Source organism: Aedes albopictus, chromosome 3 (genome assembly GCF_035046485.1).
Source record: "Aedes albopictus strain Foshan chromosome 3, AalbF5, whole genome shotgun sequence".
NCBI lineage: Eukaryota > Metazoa > Arthropoda > Insecta > Diptera > Culicidae > Aedes > Aedes albopictus.
In genome coordinates, this window is record NC_085138.1 from 218,136,708 (window position 1) to 218,157,408 (window position 20,701).

The window sequence follows — 20,701 nt, forward strand, 5'->3', positions numbered from 1 at the left end:
TTTTCTTGAGAGGCATAATATTGGTCATTTAATAAATAAATTGCACTAATATTATTCCATTTGTATCTTCACAAAAATTATCTGCTAAAAATAATCCATGAGTTTTTCAAACAGTTTCTGAAAATGTTCATGCAATTTTCCCGAACCACCATTATGTTGACTATAAATTATTTCAAAAGTTTCGTCAAGAATGCTCCTTTTTCGAAACTGTTGCAGGGAACAGCAAATTCTATTCTCGTAAATTAGTAGACACCCTGATTGATAAGCAATAAAGAACTATTAATCAAGAACTTTTTAATTGAAATGAAAAAACTTTAACCTGCCTTCAACATTTTTTAAACTCTGTTTTGAGTTGTTATCTAAAGTTCTAAATTTATCAAAAAAAATACTGACTTTGTATTGCAACAAATGTTACGAATAGTTTATTTTCTCTGTAAAATTCTGACTTTATATGAGTTTGATTCATCAAAACTAAAGTGTCTCGAGCATACCAAAGTGGCGAATCCGTGTCGTTTTGACAGGTCTCCTGCTCGATTGGAACTATGGGGATGACAGCAAATCGACTGTTTCAATTTTGATGTTTCTCCTCTTTGTTTTATCCAGGCTCGTTAATCAAAACCATATGTTTCTGTACTGGCGCGGATTTTGCGGTTTCTAAATTGACCCTTCTGCAACAGCCCTGTCATGATGGATTTAGATTTTGTTTGTCTCACACGCATTTGCGTTGCGTGGTAACGGAGTGATTCGTAGATTGCGAACTGAAAGACATGAGAACTTCCATTGCCGGCCACACTAATCTTCTCCGTTAAGCTTAGTTTCTTGTTGCCAAGTAGAGCGCTCAAGTAAAATTCCACCTTTTTCCGCAAGTAATTTTGACAACTGATCCAGTATGGGGAGAAACGTCACTTTTCCTTACGGAATAATAGCGCGGACTATTTTTCCGCAAGGAAAAGTGACAGCTCCATTTAATTCGCACGGGAGGCGTTACGAGTGTTACACTTTTTTCCTTACTTGCCATCTGCGAACTGCACAAGTAATTTTGAAGCGGAATCATTACTTGACCATTACTTGTCCTATCTTTTTGCACAGTACGTACCAGGTGGAAACTAGCCATTAAGGAGAAACTTCAGAGAATACAAACATGGCTGCCACAATGGCCGTCTTGGTCCCCTACTCACGTTTTCAAGAGCACCGATCTTGAAAATTCGTAAACAAACGCTCTCGATTTAGAAAAGCTGCCTCCTTTTGCAAGTGAGCAAAGCCAGGCTTAACAAGTGCGGCTTGATTCGATGCTTAGTTCGTCAGATTTGTGCCTCTAAAGTTTGTATGCAAAATAGAAATGGGATTTCTTGAGGTTTCACCTTAAGACACAGAGAACAGACATCCACTTCAATTTCTTGAGGTTTGTGCTAACGTAAGAACCTCGACAATACACATAAGATGCGACGCGAGACAGGACACAACACTTATAGTTCTTACAACAAATTAAAAGGATTTAAATTTACCTTTTAAGTCGACCGGTTTCGGGCTCGACGTTGCCCATCGACAGGACGATGTCCGACTGATTACATGGAGCACTAATACAATCGTACTGCGCACAGTACTCGTCGAAGTTGTTGTTGTTTCACTGAATTCTCAGCTTAGTCAAGTTGAAGAGGGGGGATTGTATTGGAGGATCGTCTTCGTTCATGAGAGGGCGATCAGCTGTGGCGATGTACATAGATTCCCAGGCGTTTAGTTCTGCAGCTTTTCTAACGTTCTTCACCAACTTAGCGTTCTCCCAATCCACAGCATGGTCCAAATGTGTGGTGTGTACTGCTACACTGGATTCATTGCCCAAGCAACACACATGTTCTATGTTAGTTACGACAGCGCAAGTTTTGGTTGTATAGAAGTTTATTTTACGTTATTTCAACACAAGGTTAGAATTACGTAAAATAAACTTCTATACAACCAAAACTTGCGCTGTCGTAACTCTTATATAACATGTGTGTTGCTTGGGTGGTTCGTTCATTTTCGACTGCGTGTTTATGCTCACGGAGGCGAATTTTGAACTTCCTCCGAGTTTGTCCAATGTACACCGCAGGGCAGCTCTGACACGGTATTTGGTAGATCCCAGATTTTTCCTCCGCTGGGACCTTGTCTTTCAAGTTGCATAACAGGTCTTTCAACGTGTTGTTACTTTTGTACACAACCTGAAATCCATGGTGTTTAAGGGTTTCCTGAACGGGGTTGGTGATTTTTGGGTAGAACGGGAGACTAATTCTTTTTACTTCTTTCTTTTCCGGCTTCAGTGTTGTGGCATTCTTTCTGTGTTTTTTCCTCTCGTGTTTACGGAGGATTTTATCCACGAATTCTTTTTCGTAGCCATTCAGCTCCCCAGCCCGGTGAATTTTATTTCTTTCCTCCACAAAATCCTCTCTTTCCATAGGGATGTTATACAAACGGTGTGCCATGGAATGAAACGCTGCTTGCTGTTGCGCACCAAAGTGGTGTGAATCCGAAGTAATGTACCTGTCTGTCGAGGTAGGTTTCCGGTAGATTGCGTATTTTAATCTATTTTCCTCTGTTTTGATATGATCACGTCCGGCCCATACCGTGAATGCAAATTTAAAAACCCGATTTAATCCACCTATGGTGAACAGAACCCTTCTTACACTTATTAAAAATATTGTTGTATTATGCGTATTAAGCAAATTTATTTTGTGCGATTGGCCAAAAGTTCTAGAAAATATTGTGGATTTGACATCTAGTGAAATGGTTCCCAAAATAGCATAGACCATGGACTTACCAGTAATGCCAGATACCTCCAAGAATCTTATATGGAATGTTAAAAAAATAGCTTTCATATTCTGGAATATTGTATCTTTTGTTAACTGCCAAATAATCTTGAATCGATTAACAAATGGATAAAAAAAATCAGCAAGATGCACTTTGTCTAATATCTCTTAATCAGTCGAATAAATTAACTCCGAAGTACTTGGTATTCATGGTTATGGTGTTGAAAGGACAAAAATGATACATCTACTAAGTTAATCAGTTTTGGCATTAACTAGTTATTTTGGCTGTACAGTTCTTGCATTTTTCCCACAATATATAAATTTAAAGCTTTCATTTAACATATTGTTAGTTTTCATAAAATTCCTGTGTATTTGTAATTTGTTAATTATAATTTTGTTGAAAACAATAACCTGCTAGAATACACTTTGTATGAGATCAGCATTATTTATTGAAAAATAATTTCCCATAGACTGGTCAAAAACAAATGCAAGATAACAAGTGAATATAATAAAAAAAATAATTTATTGAAATACTCTACGTAAGATATCTCAGTAATCAAATGTCGAATCGAAATAAAATTTCAGGGCCTTATACAAGCATATTGTAGCTTTCATTTGGTGCTTAGAGAACCCAAATCGGTTGACAGACGGCTGAGATATTTATTATGGTACCCTTGGTCAAAAATCTCAAAAAGTTAACCTGTATTACTCCCAAGTACTCTTTGAAAGATATCTCGGTAACCAAATGTAAAATCCTAATGAAAATGTATAGGGTTCTACTAGAATGTTGTAGCTTTTATTTGGTGCCAGGATAACCGAAATCGGTTGACAGACGGCTAAGATATTTATTATGATACTTTTGGTCAAAAATCTCAAAAGGTTTAGTTGTATAAATTCGAAGTACTCTTCGAAAGATATCTCTGTAACCAAATGTCCAATCGAAATAAAATTACTGGGCGATCTACTAGGATGCTGTAGCTTTCATTTGGTGCCAAGAGAACCCAAATCGATTGACAAACGGTCGAAATATTTATTATGATACACTTGGTCAAAAATCTTAAAAAGTTTAGAAGTATGACTCATAAGTACTCTTCGAGAGATATCTCGGTAACCAAACGTCCAATCGAAAAAAAATTCAATAGCGTTCTACTAGGATGTAGTAGCTTTCATTTGCTTCCAAGAGAACTCAAATCGGTTGACAGACGGCTGAGAAACGTGCGTGACTTTTTTTTGTAACGCACATACACACACACACATACACACATACACACATACACACACACACACATACAGACATTTGCTCAGTTCGTCGAGCTGAGTTCATTGGTATATGAGACTCGGCCCTCCGGGCCTCGGATCGAAAGTCGGTTTTTCGAGCGATATTTATACCCTTCTTATGGGTGTAAGAAGGGTAAAAAGGCTTTTCCTACATACATTCCGTGATATTTTTGCTACTGTTTATTGAGCTCAAATATTACAAAGAGATAATAGCTTTTATGTATTTGATGCAGTTGCATTTTCATGTAGAGCTAGCTTGAGAAACCAAATTTGATCATAAATAAAAAAGGCTTTTCCTACATACATTCCGTGATATTTTTGCTACTGTTTATTAAGCTCAAATATTACAAAGAGATAGTAACTTTTATACATTTGATGCAATTGCATTTTCATGCAGAGCTCCTTGAGAAACCAAATTTGATCAGAAAAAAAGGCTTTTCCTACATACATTCCGTGATATTTTTGCTACTGTTTATTAAGCTCAAATATTACAAAGAGATAGTAACTTTTATACATTTGATGCAATTGCATTTTCATGCAGAGCTCCTTGAGAAACCAAATTTGATCAGAAAAAAAGGCTTTTCCTACATACATTCCGTGATATTTTTGCTACTGTTTATTAAGCTCAAATATTACAAAGAGATAGTAGCTTTTATACATTTGATGCTATTGCATTTTCATGCAGAGCTCCTTGAGAAACCAAATTTGATCATAAAAAAAGGCTTTTCCTACATACATTCCGTAATATTTTTGCTACTGTTTATTAAGCTCAAATATTACAAAGAGATAGTAGCTTTTATGTATTTGTTGCAATTGCATTTTCATGCAGAGCTCCTTGAGAAACCAAATATGATCATAAAAAATCTGTTGACAAACGTCTGAGAAATGTATTATGATACATTTTATCAAAAATCTCTCAAAAGCGTAAATTTCATTACTCCTTAGTACTCGTGGAAAGATATCTCGGAAACAAAATGTCCAAACGGCATGAAATTTAATAGCATACTACTTGGATGCTGTAGCTTTCATTTGATGCTGAGAGAACTCAAATCGATTGCACACGGCTGATTCATTTATTATGAAGCATTTTGTCAAAGACCTCTTAAAAAGTTAAGTTGTATTACTCCAAAGTACTCCCCGAAAGATATCTCGGTTACAAAATGTCCAATCGGAATGAAATTCAAAAGCGTTCTTCTAGGGTGCAGTAGCTTTCGTTTCGGGCCTTAAGAACCCGAATCGGTTGATAGACGGCTGAGAAATTTATGGTGATACACTTTGTCAAAAATATCTAAAATAATTAAGTTGTACTACTCCCTAGCACTCTTTGAAAGATATCTCGGTAACCGAACGTCCAATCAAAAAAAAAAAAATCAATAGCGTTCTACCAGGATGTAGTAGCTTTCGTTTGGGGCCTTAAGAACCCAAATCGGTTGATAGACGGCTGAGAAATTTATGGTGATACACTTTGTCAAAAATATCTAAAATAATTAAGTTGTACTACTCCCTAGCACTCTTTGAAAGATATCTCGGTAACCGAACGTCCAATCAAAATAAAATTCAATAGCGTTCTACTAGGATGTAGTAGCTTTCATTTGCTTCCAAGAGAACTCAAATCGGTCAACAGATGGCTGAGAACCGTGAGTGACATTTTTTTGTAACATACATACACACATACACACACACACACATACACACACACACGCACATACAGACATTTGCTCAATTCGTCGAGCTGAGTTGATTGGTATATGTGACTCGGCCCTGCGGGCCTCGGATCGAAAGTCGGTTTTCCAAGCGGTATTTATACCCTTCTTATGGGTGTAAGAAGGGTAAAACGGAAAACCGAGAGACCCTCTTAATGCGATGATTGAAGAGGCCAATTCTGTTCGCCAAAAAGTTGCGCATTTGATGGGAGAAGATAGGTTGGAACGAAGATTTCTCGTACCCAACCCAAAAGTAGCGTCGCTATACTGCTTGCCGAAAATTCATAAAACCCCAGTAGCGATGCGACCAATTTCATCAAACGTTAGTACTCCCACCGAGAAAATGGCAGGTTGGTTAGTGGATGAACTCCGAAATTTCCCGATAACCCACGGTAAGAGTGTTCGTAACTCGGTAGAATTGGTAGAACATTTAAAAGATGTTGAAATACGACGAGGGGAGGTTTTGGTTTCATTTGACGTCACTGCGCTGTTCCCAAGCGTGCCGGTGGGTGATGCTTTGCGAAGCCTGCGAAGACATTTGGAGAGGAATAGAGTACCGTACAACCAGATCGACGCTTACCTCCAGGTAGCCGAGGTTTGTATGAATCAGAACTACTTTTCATTCAGGGGTAAGTTCTATAAACAAACCTTCGGTCTCAGCATGGGAAGCAAACTATCTCCACTGTTGGCAAATGCTTTCATGAGCGACTTTGAAGTAGGGTTACAGAAAGAAAAGTTGTTCCCCCGGGTGTGGAGACGGTATGTAGACGATATCTTCGCCGTCGTAAAAGAACGATATCTGTCTCAGGTACTTGATCTGTTGAATTCCCAACATGAGAGCATAAAATTTACGCTGGAGAAAGAGGTGGACGGGAAGCTGCCGTTTCTTGATCTGATGATCTCCAAAACAGAGGAAAATAGATTAAAATACGCAGTCTACCGGAAACCTACCTCGACAGACAGGTACATTACTTCGGATTCACACCACTTTGGTGCGCAACAGCAAGCAGCGTTTCATTCCATGGCACACCGTTTGTATAATATCCCTATGGAAAGAGAGGATTTTGTGGAGGAAAGAAATAAAATTCACCGGGCTGGGGAGCTGAATGGCTACGAAAAAGAATTCGTGGATAAAATCCTCCGTAAACACGAGAGGAAAAAACACAGAAAGAATGCCACAACACTGAAGCCGGAAAAGAAAGAAGTAAAAAGAATTAGTCTCCCGTTCTACCCAAAAATCTCCAACCCCGTTCAGGAAACCCTTAAACACCATGGATTTCAGGTTGTGTACAAAAGTAACAACACGTTGAAAGACCTGTTATGCAACTTGAAAGACAAGGTCCCAGCGGAGGAAAAATCTGGGATCTACCAAATACCGTGTCAGAGCTGCCCTGCGGTGTACATTGGACAAACTCGGAGGAAGTTCAAAATTCGCCTCCGTGAGCATAAACACGCAGTCGAAAATGAACGAACCAATGAATCCAGTGTAGCAGTACACACCACACATTTGGACCATGCTGTGGATTGGGAGAACGCTAAGTTGGTGAAGAACGTTAGAAAAGCTGCAGAACTAAACGCCTGGGAATCTATGTACATCGCCACAGCTGATCGCCCTCTCATGAACGAAGACGATCCTCCAATACAATCCCCCCTCTTCAACTTGACTAAGTTGAGAATTCAGTGAAACAACAACAACTTCGACGAGTACTGTGCGCAGTACGATTGTATTAGTGCTCCATGTAATCAATCGGACATCGTCCTGTCGATGGGCAACGTCGAGCCCGAAACCGGTCGACTTAAAAGGTAAATTTAAATCCTTTTAATTTGTTGTAAGAACTATAAGTGTTGTGTCCTGTCTCGCGTCGCATCTTATGTGTAACAGACATCCAAGCCTATAGAAAATTTTCTCGAATGCTGTGTAAGAATTAAATTTTTTTAGCGTTAACAACACTAGCGTTACCTATGCGGCAAATTGCCACAGTCAGTGGTGAGTACGCATATCTAGATAAGTTTTATATTCACCACCGACAACAGCGTGGGAACTTTGCGACAGCTGCGCCACCACGAAGTTGCCACTTGTGTTGCCATTTCAAATGACCGTTAAATTCCTTACACAGCTCTGGAACTGGACTTGGATGTCTGTTCTCTGTGGTTAAGAGTTAAGCTTAGTTTCTTGTTGCCAAGTAGAGCGCTCAAGTAAAATTCCACCTTTTTCCGCAAGTAATTTTGACAACTGATCCAGTATGGGGAGAAACGTCACTTTTCCTTACGGAATAATAGCGCGGACTATTTTTCCGCAAGGAAAAGTGACAGCTCCATTTGATTCGCACGGGAGGCGTTACGAGTGTTACACTTTTTTCCTTACTTGCCATCTAAGAAATGCACAAGTAATTTTGAAGCAAAATCATTACTTGACCATTACTTGTCCTATCTTTTTGCACAGTACGTACGAAGTGGAAACTAGCCATTACGAGGAAAGGAAAGGATGTGATGATATGACATCTACTTTATGAAAGGCCAGCGACTCACCGGCGCCTCCATAAGTGTCAAGGAGTTGGATATTTGGAATGGGTTGATTGGGGATTCACTATTAGCGAGAGATGCGGCAAGATGCAGATTGTGTAAGTTTATTTGGGTAGATCATGCAGATCTGTTGGTGTGAGTGTAAGTGTTGGGAGTGACATAGCTAATAGATTTTGTCACTCCATGGGCCTCAGGAATGTGGCACAGGCATTTGGACCATGTGTCCTGGCTAACAAGCCTAGGTTTAAGCGCCATTACTCGCTCTCTGAAACGAGAAGAAACAAGTTATGTGGAGGGGATGGGAAAGTAGGAATGGGATGACATCTATTTATCGAGAGGTCAGCGATTCACCGACGCTTTCGTAAATAGCAAGTTGGGTTTTTGGTAAAGGAATGGTCTAGAATTCATTACAGTCCGGATTCGCTGGTTGGGTCACGACTGCGCCCCGATTCGCGAATCGTGTTCGTTCGTTGGGGCAACTGACAACTGATCAAAATGCTCTAGACACACGCAAGTGACGAGAAATACGTCACGGAACACTCACATACTTGCGTAAACGTTCTGTATACAGAAGCTGTGATGCGACGGCGGTCAGACTTCAAACTCGTATTGACATCTATTTTGACATTGACAGTGCTTTTTAGTTGGGTTTTGCCCCAACCAGTGAACATTCAACCATCGAAGGCGCTCGGTTTCGTCTAGGAGTCTACTCTTAGCTTCGGAACGGCGCTGCCGTTTGGCATTCAGTTAAGTAAAATAATATCCACGCATGTTCAGAAATAAATCGGCACTGAAAACGCGCCGAAACACGAAAACTCCCTGGGGAATCCGTTTTTGAGGGTTTCTCTGCATCTCTGCACACAAACATGCTCGCGGAAGTGAGTTTTTTTTTATTTAAATGCAGGAGAATTATAAAATCAAAATTTGGATTACTTTTCTCTTTCTGTGTTTTGTTTTATATTTGTATTTCGTTTTTTTCACTACTAATATACCATTTATTTCAGTGTTATCTGCTTGATTTTAACTTCAACTTTAATAAAATAACGATTTGTTTCAGCGCTGTTCAGGTAAATAAAGTTGTAATTGTAATGTAGGTCAATTAAAATTCTATGTATCATAATAATAATATTTATTGTTTCAGGTAAAATCAGGTAATTTGTAACCGTCGGTTACAAATATCAATTGTAGCTCCACCACAATTACCCAACTCCTACAGTCCTTCCCGGATTCTCCAACCATTAAGCCCTTTTAAAAGAATACCCTCATAAACATTGGAACAGCGGCACTCATTTGTGAGCTTGGCGATGAGTGAGCCTGAACCACTCTCATGTTCCACTGTGTCAGAAGTGACAGGATTTATGTCGAGCAGTTTGAACCGGTAAGGCAAAATATTACCAAGCCCGATCAACAGATGGAGCGCACGTAAACTGATTAGGGTGTGCATCAAATGAACAACATAAATGTCAAATATCATGATATTGAACTTATTGTTACATATCATGATATTCGACATTTAGACCGATCACCTATAAATAACGGGTAGTGAGAATGAAAATTTCTCTTCTTCGCTTAAGACCCCAGACCGATTAGTAGTGCGCGCGGTTTTATTTAATTAATCGAAAAATGTGAGGTTAATGTAATGCCTCCAATATAGTGGAAATACTAAACTTTTGTGTTATTTTTCTTTTTAGTTGTTTGAAAAAACGTGTTAAAGTTGTTAGTAAAACATGCAAAAAAGTGTTAAATGTTAGTAAAATCTAAACACGATTAAAAATGGTTAGTTTTGTTAGTGTTAAAATGTTTCTAAAAATCTAATGGTTCTTAAAATTATATTTAGTGCGACTATGTACAACCTAACCTAAAAGTGAAAACGAGTAAGAACTGAAATTAGAAACGAACAAGAAAAAGGTAATTGAAAAACTGTAAAATGTGTAAAACGAACGAAAGATTAGTAAAAGTGACGTCACAGGGGAACTAAAAAGTGGTTAGGTCCAAAGTGGGCCTTTTTCTTGTATTTGCCAGCAAAATTCGGTGCACAAGTGGTCCAATCGCCCGCCTTTGACAAGCGAGAAGAATTCCAAAACGAGCTCGGGTAGCAAATACGTTCTGCAATGCTACCGACGCTACTAGCCGCCATCTTCAGTAGCAAAGTTTCATCGAGCGGTCCAGCGGCCGCCATTGCTACAAACTGCAGCGAGAGCATCAGCCGATGCACCAATACATCCACCATCCCAGTTGGCGAGAACACCGCCAACCATAGCAACCATCATTACAGTCAGCATCTCGTCTAGCGGGAACATCGCTCACCATGGCAACACCACTACGAACAGCCTGATCAGGATACAAACAAAATGCGCAAGTACCCTTGTAAACAGTGACGTCACCAATAAATATGTATGTATTAGTAGGCCTAAACACATTCGCAACAACCATACAATTAGAAATGACCATGAGTGTTAGTGTTTCCCCTAGTTTTGTGTTTGTCCCGTTTTGCCGGACCCATAAAGGGGTATCCAACCCTCGTCGCTCTTGCGGTCCCTCGAAAAGTGGTGAGTTTTAGATTCGAGCACCCATCGGTAACCGGTTTGATGTTTCATTTTATTTCTTTGTGCGTGTACGTCATTTGTTGATATTCGTTCCATTTCCGTATGTTCCTGTTCTGATAAATACCTTCTACTGACCAGGGGAGAGAGAACAAGCTTAAAAATCCACTTCAACGACCCTGTAGATGAAAAACCCTAATCCCTGAGCTGGCGAGTTACAAATTGGTCAACTATATAATTAAATATATTTAATTTACATGACACTTGGGATATTGGGAGGGGTAGCCTAAGGAAGCTAAATGAATGGTTTCTGGACAAATTTTCGTGGGGTGGCCAGACTTTGTCACGAGATAACAACCATCGTGTTGACTTCCGAAGGTCTCCAGTAAATTTAGCTTACCCTGCTACAACAAACCATCAGGTAGATCATTCCCTTCCGGTACAGAGTCATACCGGAAGCCATAGGTAATCCTTGCGCTGATGGTGGATACACAATCATCATCATCATCATCACTTAATATTGTTCGTGCAGTTGAAAATCGGAATTTTTGACACGCGAAAATCGATTTTTCTCCTAAACCGTGTGTCGGACGTACGTCGGGCACAGTGTGCTGGACAGAGGGCCAGGTCCGCTGCAGAGATGGAAACACTATCATCGTGAATCAACTCGCGAGTGTAAAAGCAACAAACGGTTTACTCACGGTGCCGAGAGTAAGCCGTGTGTGAGTTTATTCGCACCCGCTTGCTTCACGAGTATCCAGCTTTTTACGCTATCTTGAGGGGTGATTCGATTTTGACATTTCTTGCCGACAGCCCTTGCAGCATCAGAGCTCATCAGAGTAGTCGAAAATTTCAGTTCAACTACAGCTAAATGTCAAAAATTTTCACCTTCAATGTTTACAAGTTTATCTCTTAGTTTTCTTTCTGCTTGAATTACATACAAAGGTTTTTCTTTTATTTTAGGTTCCCGATTGCCGCCACAATTTTTAATACCGAAACAAATGTAGAGGACGTCGAAAAACTAAATGGGTTTGTTCCAATGATCGCAATATTATCAACCAACGACAAACCCAACTTGCTCTGGAGCATCTCTACACTTGTATCGCTCACGCTGCCAACCTATCGAAATTATTGTTCGATTTTTTAAATGAATAAGCACCTGAAGTGCGAAATTCGTTCAAGTTTTTTTTTGCTTTGTCTGAAATTTGGAGTAGAAAGAATCTAGAATAGATTAATTGCATTGGCCAGATCAGTTACTTTCTGGAACAGCGATGTTGCATGAAAGGATCATTGTAGGGAAACATTGAAAATACTGTAATGTAGCACGATTTATTTGCAAACCTTTTTTTAAATGCGTTGCGTGGACGGAGTAGTTATGATAGAGAAAGACCACTTTTTGTGACCATGATCTAAAGGCATCGATAATTTTTAATAACTTAAATCCTACCTTCCAGCAAGCTATATCTAGAGCTGGAGATGCTAGAGCTAAGGAAAAATCATTCCAATTGCATAGAATTTCACCACAAATAACGATTTTATACATTTATTTAAAAAAACGATCAAGAATTTCGATAGGTTGGCAGGGTGAGCGATACAAGTGTAGAAATACTCCAGGGCAAGTTGGGTTTGTCGTTGGTTGATATAATTGCGATCTTTGAAACAACTTTTTTTGTTTTTTCGACGTCCTCTACATTTGTTTCGACATTGGAAATAGTGGCGGCAATTGCAAACCTAAAATAAAAGAAAATAAACTTATAAATATAGATAAATATGTAATTCATAAAGAAAGAAAACTGAAAGATAAACTTGTAAACAACGAAGGTGAAAATTTTTGACATTTTGCTGTAGTTGAACTGAAATTTTCGACTGCTTTGATGAGCTCTGATGCTGCAAGGGCTGTCGGCAACAAATGTCAAAGACGAATCACCCCTCCAGATAGCGTAAAAAGCTGGATAAAGCAAAACAAAAACACTCATGAATTTTTATTCGCGAAGAACAAGTGAAGATGCTTTATTGTTCCTGAAAAGTTAATCTGTCGGCCGTGTAAATTCGTTTTTTCACAAAATTGAAAAATGTTCAGAGCTGCTTCGCGAATCAATCACGAGTGCGATTAGCTTCGTTAGCTCGCGAGTGAAGGAAGTGCGAATATATTCTGGCTTCTGTTGTTCGCGAGTAGGATAGCTTTGCGCTTGTGTCTACTCAGCTGCATTCCTCACTGTTTTCCATCACTGGTCCGCTGTCCAGCGCACTACGTCCGACGTTAGGTTTCACGTATGGATTTTAAAAAAAATCGATTGTCGGGTGTGGGGAAACTTCGGGCTTCCACCGCGACAACAATAGAGAATAATCCAATCTTGCCCAAATTTTGACTATTGACAACACAAATTTGAGAATTGCTAAAGATACGAAAAGTTACAGCTGAATGAACATTTTTTTTGAAAAGCGAACACTTTGGGGGCTGTCCATTAATTACGTATGGGTTTATGGTGGGAGGGGGCTTGAGAAATCTTACGCACCATACACAAATTTTCGGGTTGTCAAACAAAAAATCTTACAAGAAGGGGAGGGGTGTCAAAATATCGTAAAAATACCCTTACGTAATTAATGGACAGCCCCTTGGCTGTTCCAATCATTTTGTCTATGCTCTGTATAAAGGTACAAAGAAGTTTGATATTGAAAAATAAACCATGCATGCGTCTTAAGATTGCAAAAGTCGTCATTGATATCATGGTTGTAGTAGGCTAAGATCGTAACTATTGTTATAGTAGGCTGAGAATCAGGAGGAAGAAAATAAACGTCATTGTTATTATTGTACACAACCGAATAACACGCATAATCAATATCCTACATTGGCGACGAGGATAAATATCTATTTTCGCGGTTGAATTATCTGTTAATAGGAAGAAGAAAACTGTAGATTGATCGAACCAGAAAAGAAGAAGTGTATGTAGTAAAGTATTGTGTAGATCATAAAAGTACTAGGACTGGCGGAAGAGTGTACATGTTAGTGAAAAGTTGAAGAGAACTGCATCTTTGATGGAAATTAGATGTTTCCCGAGAATTGAAAATATGGAGTGACTTGTTTTAAAATGGTGAACACAAAAATAACTATTGAAATTGTGGAACAAGATAAACTGATGAATGTAGAAGGTAAGAGGAACCTTATACTCCATTAACCTCCAAGGGCTTAATGTTTCTATAATAAAGATAAATCAATAGATCCATTAACCTGAGAAATCTTCGAAATGGTGTTTTTATGCTTTGCTTATCAATATATGAAAATGAACAAATCATACCGTAATCCGGGGTCAAATTGATCACTTTAAAACAACTTTTGCGGATAACATCAGTGCCTGTTCAAATATTGCCAAAAGAATTTCTGTAAAACCAGTACCCAGTGGATCTCCATGGAACCATGTGACAGAATTTTGTTCAACAAATTCAAACTTTAAGTTAAATAACTCCAAATATCAAAATATTGGAAATGCCACTTTGGGGCGAAATTGATCAGTATACAATTAAGCATCGGTTGGAAAGGAAAACTTCCTTCACCGCTTAATTTTGCTCTTCTTAAACCGAATAACGCGTCTTAAATCTTACAACTAGTGAATTTAATACTTTAAATGCAAAATTAAATTTTGAAATTTCCTTTTAAACACCTAAAGGTAGGCAATTTCATTTGAAATAAGTGATTTCTATCACAATAAATGACTATTTCTCCATAAAATGAACTTTTTATAACTATTTCATGTTCTGATTAGCTGCATAACACCCCAACCAAGGCTCCACAAAAATGTTAAAACAGAAAATTCATGGGAAGTCCTATTAGCAATTGATTGTTTTATCAATGATTTCAGCTAAATGAGAAATACATTGCAAATTCCTTGAAAAAATAAGGCAAACCAACTTTTTTCTAAAAAAAATAAAAGTCTACACTCATCTCTAGACATCTACGAATCAGATGACGTAAAAAGTTTAAGATCATTACGACGCTTAAGAGTTCCTAATATGGAATTACAATGTAGTACCCGATTGATCAATTTTACCCCGCTGATCAATTTGACCCCGGTTTACGGTACTGAATCATGGATGAGATCATTCAAGCTATTTCTCAATGTGAAAGAAAGTTGAAGGCAGAAACAGTTGCTAAGCAATAAGAAGCTAAACACTATAGTTGCTTAGTTTGTTAGATTTTACATTTTGAGCAAAATTCATCATCAGTGAAATTATTTGATGTAATCAAGGATGCATTTATTTATGATGATTTAATACACATGATTAAAGTCACGAAGTATATGTGTTTGTTTTTGTTGTCAATTTCTAGTGAGGCGTACCTGTTACAATATGTGTTGAACATTTTTTCCATTGCATTGTTACTACATTTATTTGTCATTTTCCAACTGTGTCGGAAGACATTATTCGACAATAAGAATGAATTTTACCAAATACTATTTCAAATTTACAAATGTTGATCGAGTGATACTTTACGTTCATGCAGGACGTTGTAAGCAAACAAACCCATAACAGTTTACAAATTTGTTAACCACCTAAAAAAAAAATATTATTGCAGTAAACACCAACTGTTAAAGCCTGAAACACATAGCGTCCGTTCCGTCGAAGTTTGCGTTTTTAGACAGTTTTCCATGGAAAATCTGTCAAACTACTGTCACGCACACGCAAACGTATGCAGAGAGAGTAAAGTAAAGTAAGTAGAGTAAAGTGGGGCAAAAGTTCGAGTGGGGCAAGAGTTTCTTTTGAAGTTTTTGAGCTCAATTCAAATTATTTCTGTCGGGTGTCAAGGTTGTTCGAACCCTTTGTGAAAAAGAATCTTTCACTCCAAAAATTATGAAAATTGATCAATATTTCGAAAAGTTATGACAAAATGTTGATTTTTGATCAAAAAATTGTAACATGCGATGGTCTTTCCAACGGATGAAATGGAATTGTAATGAAATCGAATTCGATATTTTATTTTGGGGCGTAACCAGGTATATTTTGAAGATCCTTTAGCATGTATAACTTTTTGCAAAAGAGATTTAGAAATCATATTTTACACATAGTGGGGCAAAAGTTCGAATTGTGGGGCAAAAGTTCGAGTCATGTGGCAACTTTAGGTAAAAACCTAAAATTCTGCAAAATGTACATATTATCTATAAGAGCGATGGAATTAGTGAGAAAATTCGATTAAAGTTGAAAAAAAATGTTGTTTTATCTGAATTTGACGGAAAATTACTAATTTTTGGTGTAGTAAATTTAACCCTGATTTGGGTAAAATCCAGATCTAATTTTAAAGTGTATTCCAGTTCTAACATCAAATATTAAGTGTTTTCAGTTATTCCTATTACCAAAGTGTCAAAATAGTGTGTTACGGCTAGCGAAATTCCACAAACACTAGATTCGAACTTTTGCCCCAGTGGTGGGGCAAGAGTTCGAATAAAACACACACATACAAAAAGTGTTGTAACTCAAAATTGAAAAGACATTTGGCGTAACTTTGTTCAGCAAAATTTTAGCTCATGGATGGTAGAATCACCACACGGTATTTATTTATTTTTATCTGCCTCGATTTCTTGAAATAGGTTGAATTTTCAACTAGGGTCGAACTTTTGCCCCACCTTACTCTATACTTTAGTAGCATAATTTCGACCATTTATGTTATTGGAGCTTGAAAATAACTTAATTTAGTCGTATGTTAGATACAAATATTTATGTACAACATGTGCGCTGTATGTGTTTTAATAGTTTTGTTTATATATTTGTTGAACAATATGCTATTTGAAACTTCTTGTTTGTAAACAAATTGGATATTCTCGTGAAATTTCTTCTGGCATATTTTAATTTAATAAATGTATACTACATACAAATTCTGAAAACAAATAAAAGAAGAAACAAACACTACTTGACTCAGATGTTTATATTAAGAATAATTTATGCGATCATTAATAAGCGTAAGCCATATACATGTATGTGATTGACTGTCCTCATGCCATTACTGTTGAACTGAATGCTTGATAATTTTTATACTGAATCTCAAGCATAAAACTTGCTCTTCAGTGTACAGTGACAAACTGAACTGAAAAAAAATCATTGAAATAATATTTATGACAGTTTCTGTTGTTATAAACTTGAGCTGTTTTCTATTACGTCTTCACATAAAGATTATCTGAAGCCTAAATATTGGTTCTGCATGGGTATACAATTAACTTACGATCAACATTAGATCGGAGAAATAAAAAAAAGTGTTTTGGTCAGGACAAACAAGAAAATTCAATAACTAATATGGTGTTTGATGTTTATTGAGGTTTGATAAAATTAAAACTAACTATCAAAGAAGAGCAATCATTCTAATAGCGTTTTAATGTGTATTAAATTTGAATGGTTGAAAATAGACTTAGCAACGGTAAAAAATAAATTAACCATAAAACTCAGGCTTCAAATGGCTGATTAAGATATCTATTTTTTAGAAGTAATGACTAGCACTCACACAAATAATCACTACTGGTTTTAAAATTGAAAAAAAGATCACGTGTCACGACTAAAAATGAAGTTGAAAGAAATCCATACACATGAAAATGCATTAGAGTTCAAAACACAGTATGAAAAAGTTTAATCTTATTAAATGTCGCAGGCATTTTTACACAGAAATATGATTGACATCACGAAAAAAAACCGTTGAGACTGGGAGATCTCGAGACGAAGTACAATTTTGATCAATGCTTTTAATAGCAAGCTTTCGTAACCGAGAAGATTCGTAAGAACAAAAGATCGCTTTGCTTTTACCGGATGGTTTGAATATTAGGATATCGAAATAAAGGGACATCGACATGTAGAGATAAAGAGAACTTCGAGTTGTGAAATGTCGAGATACGACATGTTGAAAGATAACTTAATGCAGTAAACTAGTTTTCATCAGACTGGCGAACTACAGCGTGAATTAAACGTTTAACCCTAGTAGGATGTTTGGGTATATATGATCTAGACAGGCACGCTGAACGTACACTAGACCATCGCAGTGCGTAGAGGGTTAAGTACATCAACAGAACAGAACAACCAAATGAATGGAGGATTCCAGACAATCGTGGTTTCCTGAATGTTATTCATTTTTGTATATATCAGGCCAAACATGTCTAAAGGCATAATTAAAGTAATTAATTATCGATTTTTGCGGCTTAACCAGCCGAATGGAAGTTTTACTTTATTCCAAAAGCTAGACTTTACATATACTGGCGTGAGTGAGAAATGGACAAATTGAGGTGAAATTTGCGAAAAAGTTACTCGTCCTCTCGGTGAGACTCGAACTCACGACTCCTACTAACTAGACAGGCGCGTTGCCGCTACGCCACGAGAAGACTCGAAGACGTAGCTGCTAACCTGAATTCAAGTTCAACACAAAATTCCGAGGTTATCTTTTCCACAGATTGCACCCCTTTCGGATGGAATGAGATGTACATCCACACTACGCATATATTGTATATGTAAAGCCTAGGCGAGAGCGCATTGTTTTTGTGTGTTGGAAGTCCACACACCTCTCATCGACGACTGTGTCGAAGAGATCGCGCGGTGAGCGGAAAGCTTCCAATGGGTCGCGACGTTCTCAAACGACCGGTTACGGAACATGAGTCCGTTGCTCGATGACATAATTAAAGTAATTAATTATCGATTTTTGCGGCTTAACCAGCCGAATGGAAGTTTTACTTTATTCCAAAAGCTAGGAGTCGTGAGTTCGAGTCTCACCGAGAGGACGAGTAACTTTTTCGCAAATTTCACCTCAATTTGTCCATTTCTCACTCACGCCAGTATATGTAAAGTCTAGCTTTTGGGATGTCTAAAGGTCCTATCTGCAGAAGAAAGGCTCTCTTTGGCTTCCCTCTCTTTCGTTAATATCTCAGCTGTTTATTTGTATTATGATTGTTTCCTTGCATTGAACGATGGTCAAAACAATCGTCTTTTGATTTGTACTAACAAAATAATTGGAAAGTGTACCATTACATTGCAATAAGTGAAAGAGAAAGTGAACAAAGAGAGCCTCTCAAATGCAGATAGGACCTATTGAAATGTTTGGCCTGATATAGATAAATGCACCGTAGTCTACCTCGAGTAGGTAAAATGGAATGTAGGGGATAACAAATCCTAGTCCATTCCTTTCAAGAAACGTAGGGAGCTCAGGGAGTTCTAGTCCGTTTCTGAATCCAAATATAGGGGATAAAGTTATCCTAGTCTATTTGGAGTTCGAACAAGAAAAAAAGTAATGGAATGTAGGGGATCACGAATCCTAATCCATTCCTAGCATGAAACGTAGGGAACTTTCGAAAAGTTCTAGTCCGTTTCTGTAACCAAATATAGGGGATGAAGTCATCCTAGTCTATTTGGAGTAGAAAAAATGGAATGTAGGGGTTTACAAATCCTAGTCCATTCCTAACAAGAAACGTAGGGAGCTCAGTGAGTTCTAGTCCGTTTCTGTAACCAAATATAGGGGATGAAGTCATCCTAGTCTATTTGGAGTTGAAAAAAAAGAATGAAGAGGATTACGAATCCTAGTCCATTTAAGATGATTTTATTTGATTACAGACCAAAATGAAGGAGCCCAGCTCAGTTCGTTTGGCGTATTATTTAGTAACTTTAAAGTATATGAATATGTGTATAATGTATCTTGAAGTTTATTTTAGATAACTTCCATATAAGGAAAGTGAGTTTGAACAATTGAAGAATCCATCATGACGAAATCCGAAGCTGTGTTAATCATGGTACATAGAAGAATCAAAGGGAGACATTTTCCAACTGTTGTGGTAAGAGTATTCAACCAAATGATGAAAAGAAGGAGGTAAACGTATGTAAACATGGCTAAGACAACGCCAATTACTTCAAGATATTGATTGGTTTAGTAATCGAAATTTCATATTCTTATTTAGATAACCACAACTATGCTGGATGTCGGAAAACGCAGAGGAAGGCTTAATGGATGAACATTGACAATTGACGAAAGTATCTTCTGGAGGAAGCCCATGATATCACTATATGAGTGCAACGGGGCTTCGATTTGAAAATCATAAAAAATGTGCAATACAAGATTTCGCTGAATAGAATAGTTCTGCTATTTGAAGAAAGGGAGAGATGTAGTAGGCTAAGATCGTAACTATTGTTATAGTAGGCTGGGAATCAGGAGGAAGAAAATAAACGTCATTGTTATTATTGTACACAACCGAATAACACGCATAATAAATATCCTACAATTGTCATCATTGAAACTTTGAAAACAGTTGAAAACGTTCAAAACATACTTATTTTTAATGAAAATGTGATCACTGTATTCCATTGCCCACCTGGAATGAATATATTTTCATTGCAAACCTTTGTGTTTCGAACGAGAAAACTTCCTTCGAAATTCCAATGATATCATGACGACTTCCTAAATCTTAAGATGAATGCATGGATGGTTTTCTTTAAATCAATCGTCTTTGTACCCATTAGGGGTTGTTCATAAACCACGTAGACCGAATTTTGGCCATCTCAGACCACCCCCCCCCTCTCCCCCCTCGTAGACTTTTGTTCATACAAAAATTTTGAAATTTGTATGGAGCGTAGACTTTTGCCAGACCCCCCCTCCCCCCAAAAAGTCTACGTGGTTTATGAACGGCCCCTTATGTACCTGTATGATAATTTTTCATTCTTTAGTCGAATTAGCTCGAATACCGCAATCCAATAAAGGTATAATTTTAAGCTTAATTTTGATGAAAATTCATTGGTAAATTTATTGGACCAGTTGCACATGTAGTTATACCAGTAATATGCATGGAAGCGATTAAATATGTTTCGTGCCATAGCGATATAAATATCGAAAATTTTTGTCTTCTCCTTATGGCGGGCTTTCTGAATT